Source organism: Octopus bimaculoides, chromosome 1, assembly GCF_001194135.2.
Source record: "Octopus bimaculoides isolate UCB-OBI-ISO-001 chromosome 1, ASM119413v2, whole genome shotgun sequence".
Taxonomy (NCBI): Eukaryota; Metazoa; Mollusca; class Cephalopoda; order Octopoda; family Octopodidae; genus Octopus; species Octopus bimaculoides.
Genome location: NC_068981.1, coordinates 11,146,189 through 11,158,047, shown reverse-complemented (window position 1 = coordinate 11,158,047; position 11,859 = coordinate 11,146,189).

Genomic DNA, 11,859 nt, shown 5'->3' with positions numbered 1-11,859 from the left:
TATATATATATATATATATGAAGAGGAGGTAGTATTCCCTAGAGTACCTTTGATCAATGGTTGGACGTATTAAGGCTAATATGGCTTAAAAAATAACCGGCAAAATATACCTAATATAACATTTTTAACGTCCGTGATTCCCTTTGTAGCTGAAGCTTCTACAAACAACGAAGATAATCAATTGTTTTTACATAATACTTGTCGTGATGAGAATCCTAAATTTGAAATTAAGGAAGTGGGAAAATACATAGGACAATTTTTGCCTGTGCTTATTACGAAGATCTTAAAATTTCCAGTCGGTGGTAATTATGTTTACCACTTGAGACATGTTTAAAACATTATATTTTTAAAATAAATATATACATATCCTTGTTCTTTGTTTTCCCCATTCTTTTACATAAAATAAATATTTTGCATTAATATCTCAGGTTAATATTTAACCATAATACATGACTTCATCGTATCAGTTTAAACAGTATTTTTAACACTCTGCAAGCAAACATTATCTCATGCGATGTTAATTAATTCAACTTCTATATTTTCCAAACAGAAAGTAATAGGAAAACTCTCATGCTAAACTTGATATTTATCGAACTTCTAGACAGCCTCAACTAGCTTCAAGATATTAGATTAGACGAAAAGCTGATAACATGTAGCAAATAATATCAAGATACGTTTTCAGAAAAATGCAAAATTTTGAAGACTTACATAGACTTTTATCATACTCGGGTTGTTTCTTTCAAACATTAGTGAGAATTTTTGTTTAAATTTCATGCTAACACCTCCAGGTTTTCTTTCATTTTTCAATGGATTTAAAACGGATATAAATATGGAATGTTTGCAGTAGTAGCAAGATACATAAAATGTTATAAACGTTAACAAAACAAAATCTGTCATAAAACATCAGTGCAGTTTCAACATAATATAGATATCTGTCTATATCTATAATTCATATACACTGTATGCTGCAACAGGTTTAGAGATTTTTCTTTAAATCCTTCTCTTTCGTATCTTTATAAAGTTTTCAACTGCATGTATTTTCCATGACAACCATGCATGTCAGCTCGAGGCGATAACATTCTCTTTAAAAGGGAAAAAATGTTGGCTTAAGATGTAAAATATTCAGATTGTCAACAAAGATTGTTTCCTTAGGGATCTTTGATTTCTATGGATTATCATGTTACATGTTTTTCATTAACATATTTATTTCGTTATCTTTTTTTCTTTTGAATCTGTAAATTTAAAAAGCGTTTTCGTTTTTGCTTTTTTCCTTAATGAAAGTCCTAATATAACTCAATTTTTGCATTAAATACACCCTTTGGCATTACAAAAATATTTCCCTCGAAATCGACGGAATCAAATCGGAAGATAAATTGATTATTCAAACGTAATATATGATATAAACTATCGATTTTCAGTTGTAAGAAATATTTCTTGTCTCCTAATATATATTCCTCGGACTAAAACGTAACCTCTTCAAGTGAAATACCGGAGTGAAATACCTTGGAAGGATTTCAAAAAAGATGCCAATAATTGTAGCCATTCCTGCTAAACTGCTTTTTGTTTTTTTTTTGCTTTAAGTACCAGCATGTACTTAATATCTTCCTGTTTTATATGCCAAGTTCGTTTCCAAAACAGTATCATCTAAATGCAATCTCGTATGCCTTCAACGTGTATGTTATAATTTGGCAAATTATCGTTTTCCGTGCAGTTACTTTCAGAAGAGGGAAATGTATATCTTCACGCAATTAATTCAGAAAATGGTGTACGACTGAATAAATTTCAAAGTGTAGGAGACGTTCAAGTCGAAAAAGAAACTCTGAAACGCTCTTCTAATTCTGTTGAGTAGAAATCAATACATATTTGACTTCTTATTAAAATGGATCTCCAATTATTTCTCTGGGTAATGATTTCCAACTATACTATACGTCTTCTTATTTCGTGGGAAGAAGAATTGAAGGGTGAATAGACATCATTATTTGACTTGTACATCGCTTATTAATTTCCGGGATAAGATAGGCAATCTTCACTATTATGGGATTGGCAATCAGAGTATTCAGGGAGTATACCTAGTTATAGGACGATATTGCTTTGTCTTTTTATGTTATCAAATTGCAAAAGAGAAAAATAATATTAAATAATATCATTCTTCATCTTTTAAATGAAAACAAGCTTTGAACAAATACCATAATGTATAGTTACCGGCACTTCAATGATTTTATCAATCCGATGCTGTGGTTATTTTCATAACAGCTATAATGAAAGACTACAATAATATTTTTCAATGAAAACATCAGCAAAATATAAAACAAAGTGTCGAGCAAAGAGTGGCGAGGGCCTACGTCTCAGACGACTGCCTGAAAAGGAAGATCTAGAATCCATTTGTTAGTAAACATTCCTCACTAAACTGAAACTCGAAATATAAAAGACATTTTTAATACTTAAAAACGTACTTTACAATATCAGCATAAATTGGAAGAGAGGTGATGCATAAAGAGAAAAAAACATCGAAGACTGTTAATTCGATACATCAGCGTGTCAGCCATTTATCGAATTCTGTTGTAACTGAATTGAGAAAATTTTTATAACGCAACTAAAAAAACTACTTAGTAATTCCTAATTCTTGGTAAGCTGTGGTGTGGAGTGTAGCAAACGTAAGATGTCTGATGGAAAACCTATCGTATAAGTCTGATACACAAGCGGATTGTAATACCCCTCAGAATTAATAGTGAAATTAATATACGATTGGATCTTTCGTCTGTCACTACGTTCTGAGTTCAAAGTTCGCCGAGGTCGACTTTACCATTCATCCTTTCGAGGTCGATAAATTAAGTACTAGTTCCGGAGTGGAGTCGATCTAATCGACTGCCACCCCCCCAAAAAAAAAAATTGGGGGCCTTCTGCCTAGAGTAGAAAAGCATATTCGAATGAATCGTTCAGAGTTTACACCAGTATATTTGTCGGTGATAGGTTCTTTACTAGTTCTTAAATTCCTAAATGAAATTGTTTCATATATGTTGTTAATGTTCCTGCGAAATGCAATATACGTACAAATTTTCGCTTTTCTGTTAAATTTGGTTGAAATTTTCATACCTTCATAACCAGGAAGACAAAATAACGATATTGCATTTAGTTTGCAAGAATCATGATGTGATTTGTATTGAGTCATAATTTATTGCATCTCGAAAGGGTCATTGTGTCAATACTAAACGCACGCACTGGTTTTGTTTCACATCTTTATTTGGGATCTGTAAATTTGTTAATTATTTAATCACGGAACTGAAGCACGCGCCCAGTTTTAACCTGGATATATTGATCCAAATTAGTTGACAATGAAGTATAATGTTATGTGCCATTACTGGAAGTTTAAAGTTATTTTCTAGACCTTCCACATAGTATAGCTCATTATTGTTCAACAGTTTATAAGAAAAGCTAGACATTTCCATTTAGTTCAGTCGATATTTCAGTCGGATGAAGAGGATTTAGTATAAATAAATAATACTGAAGCTATTATTACATGAAGATTTAGATTGTAGTTATAAAGTAACGAACAAAATATGATGGAAAATATGTGTATTTATTCTAAGAGGCAAGTCTTGTGAGAACCAGCATACAAATGTCACCACCTACTCAGATTGTTATTTGTTCCATTCAATTCTATTGTTTTGAAAGTTGCGGGAAATTCATATTTTCAATTATCAATGCACAATACAATTTTCTACGGAACTAGATATAACCGAATGTCGAAAAGTATCATTCGCAGTCCATTGAAAATAGAAAGCACTTTAGACTAATTTACCTTAAGAGAAAACCACGGAAAACAATGAAACGAATCCAATTATAGATATTGCATATAAAATCGTTGAAGCTAAGTATGTTCAATGATATACGAGATATATAATGAACAAATAATATATACAGTGATGACAGGGGATATCGATCTCTCTATATATGTATATATACGTATCCTAATTAGTACCATGTGTTTTAATATCTGTGTATGAGGGGGCACGGGTGTATGTTGTTTCAGATTTTAGCACTGTGGCGTACAAATTTGGATAATTTCTTGTATCCATTCAATCTTTAGGTGAAAGCGCGTGTGCGAGTGTTCATGGTGTTTCATTCATGATCGCAACAACTTGGTTTCGATTCCAAAACAGGTTGGTGGGTTGTGTTCTTGAGGAATAACATTCTGTTTAACGTTGTTGCAGTCAACTTAGCTGCAAATGAGGAAACCTACGACGGACGGACTAATGTCACGTTCAGAGATAATGTTTTGTCTTCGGTCAATTATCTCTAAAGAAATCCAGGTAACTGACTCTATAAGGTCTAGGACTCGCGACAGTAATGTCCAGCATTCAGTCTTCGCACTCGCTTATACGAGGGTGAGTCACTGAAGTAATGTTTGCCACTAGAACCCTCTCTCATGTGGCCGAAGAAATAATAGTCCAGTGACAATGATAGTCCAGTGACGAAGAAGTGAAAACTGTAGTGAAGAAGTGGCTCAAAGAACAGTCAACAGAATTTTACGGGGCAGGGATACATGCTCTCATTCGAAGGTGGAAGATTGCTATTGAGAGAAACGGTGACTATGTTGAGAAGTAGGGATGTGATCCACAGAGGACCAGCTTCATTTTGATGTATGATACATGTTCTTGTGTTGGTAATTATACCTGTCCTAAACAAAATAGTATTACTTTTTGACTCCCCCTTGTACATATAAACATTTATACACACACGCACACACACATACATATATATATATATATATATATATATATATAAACCGATAGAGAGGGGCTGGGGCTGAAAGAGCTTTTATGTCTACAAACTCTATATATGCCTACTTATTATAGCATGTGGAGAAGTATTAATTCGTTCCTGCTGCTTTTCATATGTGAAGTACACACTATTTTATTTTATTACATGCTCCAGAACTTTAGGTGAAATGCCCATGCTCTTCGCAGGCCCAGATGCGCAATGAAGTTGGTATCGATAAATTTCCATTTAAAGTGTTTCATGTCGAGGCCTGCAAGTAATCCATATGACTTATGAGAATTCAAGAGAATCGGCATCGTGATGAGGAAGGACTAGGCATAAATGTTAATTTAGTGGCTGGAGTATTTGATACAAAATGAAAGATATGGGGAAAAGAATCGGGTGGTACATGATTTTATGGAGATTGTACACGATTAGTCAGATGCGAAGATTGAAGAATATTGCTATCTCCAAATGGAAGCTGAGAGGTTATCTAACTATGGTTGTTGTGCTTTTAATTGGCTGGACACAGTCACGTTACTTCCTTAATTATATTATGTTAGAGTTAAACTTTTGATGGTAAGAAGAGGGATAAGGGAAAAAGAAGAAGGAGAAAAAGCAGAACTATAATAATAACAGGAATGGCAAGTCGACCATAACAAGTAAGATACATTATATCTCTAGGGATCTTTTATTTTTCTTATCTCAAATTGTGCTTGAAACAACGAGACGCGATAAAACTGTACAATCCAACCACTTATGCACCATTTGCAATCTTAATTTGCAATATATGAAAACTAAAGAAACCAGCTCCGACATTTGACAACATGAACTTCCAAAGCAGGCTGGGAAGCAGTTAAATATTCATTTATTGACTGTCCTTTTAATGGCCCTTTCTTTGCATACATGGTCATCGATATGTACAAAACACGTTAGCAAAAATATATGTAGGCTTCCATGTACATAAACAAACTCTTATCGGGGTAAACCTTGTATTTCTATATCTCAGGGTGAAGACCCCTTCTTCAGAACATTTGGAAAAAACAATAGCTAGAAAAAGTCGTTGCTCAGATGTGTGCGTGGGTGAAGGAGGTATGGGGGGAAGGAGAAAGGTGACATGCGCAGACTGGTGTTGCTATAGCAACCAGTCTGTATCGTGTAGTTCTTTCCTGTTCTTCATGGCTGATCTCAATTTGTTTATAAGGAGCGATTCCATAATTCTGAGATTGCCCCTGTTGCGTTGGGGTGCCTTCATTGAAATTGTAAAATTCCGATTCTGGCGCATCTTAAGGTGTTTCTTTATTGAAGTGTCTGTGTACATATTCTCTCTCCTTAATCGGATGTGCAGTTTCCTAGTGGTGCTCCCTATGTAGAATGCCCCACATTTACTGCAGGCAACTTCGTATACAACATAGACGCCCGAGTATGCTTTGATGTCGTTGATGAAGCTTTTGATGCAGTTGGTGAGCGTGCACCCCACGGTGCTTTCTATAGTAATTTTACTCGACAGAACTTTCTTCACTGATACACCGGTGTATAGCAAGTGTATGTCATGTCCCTTCCTGCCAATGACATGCTGAAGAGCTGCAGGTGTTCTGTCATCGTCTAAGGAAGCGCTTTTCCGACTTGGTGCTATGGGTTCTCCTTATGTGGTTTACTCACTTTCGTGTTTCATGGATGAAGCCGTTTAGCTGCAGATGGTGGAAAGCCGTCGTGAACTGTTTGGTGTTGGTAGCTTTGTCGGCTGCTTTGCTACATTTGTCTCTTATATGTATGATCTCATTCCGCATGTATGCGGCTTTGGCTCAAGTGGGCAAGGCTGATTCCTAATGTACGAATGGATTCCTACTGGACGCTTTTCTATAAAAAAAATTGAGCAGGTGTAAACATTCCTCTATGATTTTGGTTTGGAAATCCAGCAGAGAGAGGATTTCGAACTCGTCCGGGTGTACGATTTCGAATTTGATATGGCTGTCGAGGTCGTTGAATTTTTTATATATGGCGGTCGCCTCTTCCCGGGAGGAGAGGAGCATCAAGATGTCGTCGACGTACCCTGAGAAGAAGACGCATGGGTGGCAGATGTTGTGCGCCGTACTTTCGAGTTGATCCATGTATGAGATGGCCAACAGGACTGAGAGGTTGAATTCCATCAATAGATCTGAGATTTGTTCATAAGCCTCACCATTGCATTGGAAGTAGGTATTACCTACTACAATCTCTAGTAATTCGCGGAGATCTGAGGCTGTAAGGCTAAGGAGGTGAAGGTCTGTGAAACAGAAGAAGAAGAAGAAGAAGAAGAAGAAGAAGAAGAAGAAGAAGAAGAAGAAGAAGAAATGAGTGGGGAAGAAAGAGTATGAATGGAGAGATGCGATGCGGTGAGTAATGATATCGCCAGCCGAAAGAGCGGGCACGGAATTAGAGAGGGACATAAGGTCCAGGCGTTATTCCTGAGTATTCAAGAATAACCGGTAAGAAAACTCAGTACAGAAATTCGGAAAAGTGCTTCATTAAACTGCCCTACTTCGACGACAGAACAACTTCAGCTCTTCAACATGTCCCCCGCAGGAAGGGACACAACATACAATTGCTCCACGACGCTCCATCCCTGGGGAAAGTTCTGTCGAAGAAAAACATCACAGAGAACACTGTGAGGTGCACACTTACTAAATGCCTCATCAACGGCATCAAAACATGCTCGAGGGCCCATGTAGTATACGCAGGTGACTGCAGTAAATGTGGGACATCCTGCATAGTGTGCACCACTAGGAAACTGCACATCCGAATAAGAAGCATATGCACTCGAACACTTCAATAAAGAAACACCTTAAGAAGTGCAAAACCCAGAATTTCCCAGTTTTCATAAGGGGGACCCAACGCAACAGGGGCAATCTCAGAAATATGGAAGCCCTCCTTATAAACAAATAGAGACCAATCATGAACAACAAGAAGGAACTACACGAAGCAGACTGGTTGCTATAGTAACACCAGTCTGCGCATGTCACCTTTCTCCTTCCCCCACTCACAAATGAGCAACGATTTTTCCCAACTACTGCTTTTTCTAAATGTCCTGAAGAAGGGGGTCTTCACCCCCAAAATAATAGAAATGCAAAGCAAAATAGCAACTTTGTTCTGTTTTCTTTTCCTTTAGAAGTTTACTTTGTACTTTCTCGCATTGCTCCGGGCTTATACAGCAAGTTCCTATAAAATATAATATATTATATAATATAATATAAATATGTACACACATGAATATATACATACACCCAAACACACTGATGGATGGATGGATGGATGGATGGATGGATGGATGGATGGATGGATGGATGGATGGATTGATGGATGGAATGATGGATGGATCTATACATGTGCAAACCAATTATTTAATCTTGTATCCCGGAGAGATCTGCAGATCAAAAAAAGAGAAATTGATGGGTGACTTTATGTGTCTTTTATCTGATTATAAATCAGATAATAAGAATGTCCAATAACTGATTACTACACATTAATTTCTTACATGCTTTTGAATGTCCTCTCGAATTCTGAACGCAGTTAGTTTTAAAACATATATCGATCGACCTGTTATAAACAACAACGCTGTGTATGCTATGCTGTCTAATAAAATGTTTGTTTGATATATAAAAATATGATATACTGCATCAACAACCACAGTGATAAGGACAACAACAATAATGGTTTCAAATTTTTGCACAAGGCAATTTTAGAGGCAGGGGTTTGTAGATTATATCGTGTACTTCACTGCTACTTTGTTTTATCGACATCGAAAGGATGAAATGTAAAACTGACATCGGTGGAATTTGAACTCAGATCGAAAAGAACTGCCACTTTCGAGAGAAAAATTATTGGTTTCAAATTGTGGCACAAGACCATTAATTTCGGGACAGGGATAAGTCTATGACATCGACCTCAGTGAGTAACTGGAACTTATTTTATCGACAATGAAAGGATAAAAGGCGAAGTCGACCTAAGTGGAATTTGAATTCAGAATATGAAGACGGGCGAAATGCCGCTAAGCATTCTACCCAGCATGCTAACGATTCTACTAGCTCGCCGCCTTTTTTTTGCGAATATTGGTTTCAAATTCTGACACAAAGCTAACGGTATTGGGCAAAAGCTAAAGTGGATAAAATCGACACCAATTCTCAACTGGAACTTATTTTATCAGCCCTGGTATGATGGAAAGCATAGTCGACCACGGAAAAATTTGAACTCACGATGTAAAGATGGACAAATGACCGCTAAGCATGTTCTCCTCCGAGCTAACAATTCTGATCACTCGCCACCATCTTCTCGAGAACGATATTGTTTTCTACTCTAGGAACAAAGCCCGAAATTTGGGGGGGAGGGGGCCAGTCGATTAGATCGATTCGAGTACGCAACTGGTACTTAATTTAACGTCTTCAAAAGGATGAAAGGCAAAGTCAACCTCGGCAAAAATTGAACTCAGAACTAAAGACAGACGAAATAACGCTAAGCATTTCGCCCGGCGTGCTAACGTTTCTGCCAGATCACCGCCTTCAATTCGAGAACAATATTAATAAGAAAAACATCCTGTTCCGATGAATTCATACCAATTTTTTGTAAAATATGTTAGAATATAATGGCTTACAGAATTAGTAGAGTGGTAGAATACTGTACTCTACAAGGCGAACACTTTATGTGCTCGTTTCAATTCTCACAAGGACCTGCTTTGTTTTTTCTATACCCTGAAGTCAATATAATAGTCTGAGTTCCGTTTTTTTCTTGATTATATCTCTCCTCCATAAGCCCTACCCGATGTAATGACTCCATATTCATCTAACAGGGGTTAGTTGATTACATCGTGTACTTCACTAATACTTTGTTTTATCGACATCGAAAGGATGAAATGCAAAACTGACCTCGGTGGAATTTGAACTCAGAACGAAAAGAGAGAGCTTAGAGATTTTTTAAACAAAGGATGGACTACAGTGAAGATATCATTCACCAGCATCCACTCATTTTTCCTTCGTTTCCTCGGCAACATGTTTTCTGAGCGGCTCAATTTCAAAACGCAGCACACTACGCTACACGTACACCCACCCACCCCACACACACACACACATGCTCACATATACTTACGTATCTCTAAAGAATAAGAGAGCTAGACAGAGCAGGGGTGTGAGAAGGCAAAAAAACTGTAATACAACTTTCATTTTCATATTATAATGCTGGTTTTAATCGTTGACCTCTGAGACCATGTTCTGTCGTTGTCCTCAAGCTTGTTTACGGCTATATCGTTTCCAGTAGTTGAATGATTCTTAGTTTATTGACATTTGGGATATAAATAATAATTACAACAAAGTATGGATTTCAATAGAAAACAGTGGCGGACTGAGCCGTTGGTCATTCGGGCACCGCCGGAGGACCTTGAGCTTTGAGTGGCCTGCACTCTATATGGTAACTCCACTAAAACACACATTCAAAGAGGCCCGGTAAACTGTTATGCCCGGGGGCCCTTCATACTCTCAATCCACTCTTGATAGAAAACGTAAAAAAAATAAGTATAAGTGTCGCCAATGCTGCCATAAACTGCTTTTTATGTGACAATGGGTGCATACGTAGACTTACACACACACATAAACATATACTTATATAGCCATGTGTGTGTGTGTCTGAGTGTATGTATTATTTTTTTTTTTTTGTATTCATTTTTTTGGCCCTCGTTCCTCCTTGTTTGTCAGTCTGGTTTTGTTAAGTTTTGGTCGCATTCCCTACAAGTTTCCTTGCTGAATGCCTCCAGAGAGGATGCAATATAGTCGATAATAGCACGAAATTGTACTCGACACTTTGGTCGATATCTGATGAGGAATTGGTGACCTTCTGTGATTGTTCTCCGTTCTTCTGTGCATTCAGGGCATTTAGTATATTCTTCCGTCCGTTTATTTACCTATTTGACTTCTGAAACTATTATTCATGTAACGCAACGCACTACTTACTTTTGACCTATATACGTATGTATTTATGTATGTATGTATGCATGTATGTATGTATGTATGTATGTGGAATGTTGTGAAGGTTATTTCTACAGAAATTATAGCCAACACTGATTTTTTGCTACTATATTTCATATTGCGATGGCAGATGTAAACAAACAATGAGATCAGAGACAAAAATGGGTAATGAGTGTATATGAATATACCAATGTGCATATTAAATGCATCCCTGGAAATGTTAAAGGGTTGGCGATGATATCAAAGTTTTGGATGGTATGATCACTTTAAACTGAATGAAGTGAAGCAAGTCAATACAATATCATCGCCACCCCTTTAACATCCCATAGTTAATCACTAGACTATTCCCAATGTCTTGTTTTCCCAGATATCCGATCTGCTATGTCCTCTAACCTAATTCACAATATGTGACTGCTTTAAATTTAAATTTTACATTTTAATTCTTTAAACTTTTAAACTCGATGTTGATATGTAGTATTCTGCCTTACAATAACCTAATTCATTTACGCTTGATGGCTGCACTCGTTCGCACACCACCTATTTCTTCAATCAATATCCTCTGTATACCCCTAAATTATATGTTTTCTCTATCTCCTTCTGGTCTTTTAGCTTTAGATAGGGATTCCTATATCCCGATGCCACTCCGAACCCACTCTACCCTTAACCGTTTTTTATGACCTCTCTTAATCACCACCGCTCTTACCCTACTATAATAAATTATCTTCTTAAAACCCACTAAAGTCTACCCATGATCGAATCTAACACACTACTTCTCTCGCCAGGCACTGACCTTAGATATATATTACACACTCTCAAGAACTATATTTTTAACGGCTAGCATTGTTTTTTTGCCAATTCTCATTTCATGGCTCGACAGACACTTCTCTGTTACATTCCTCTGATTTCTTCGTTTTGTAAAATTACTTTTCTCTTTTGATGATTATGGTCTTTCATAACGATGTAACATTCTGAGTCTTCTATTTAAAGTTACGTAAGATACAGCTGTAATGAGCTGACACTTATCTATCGCATGCATACATACATACATACATACATATATACATACATACATACATACATATATATATATATATATATATATATATATATA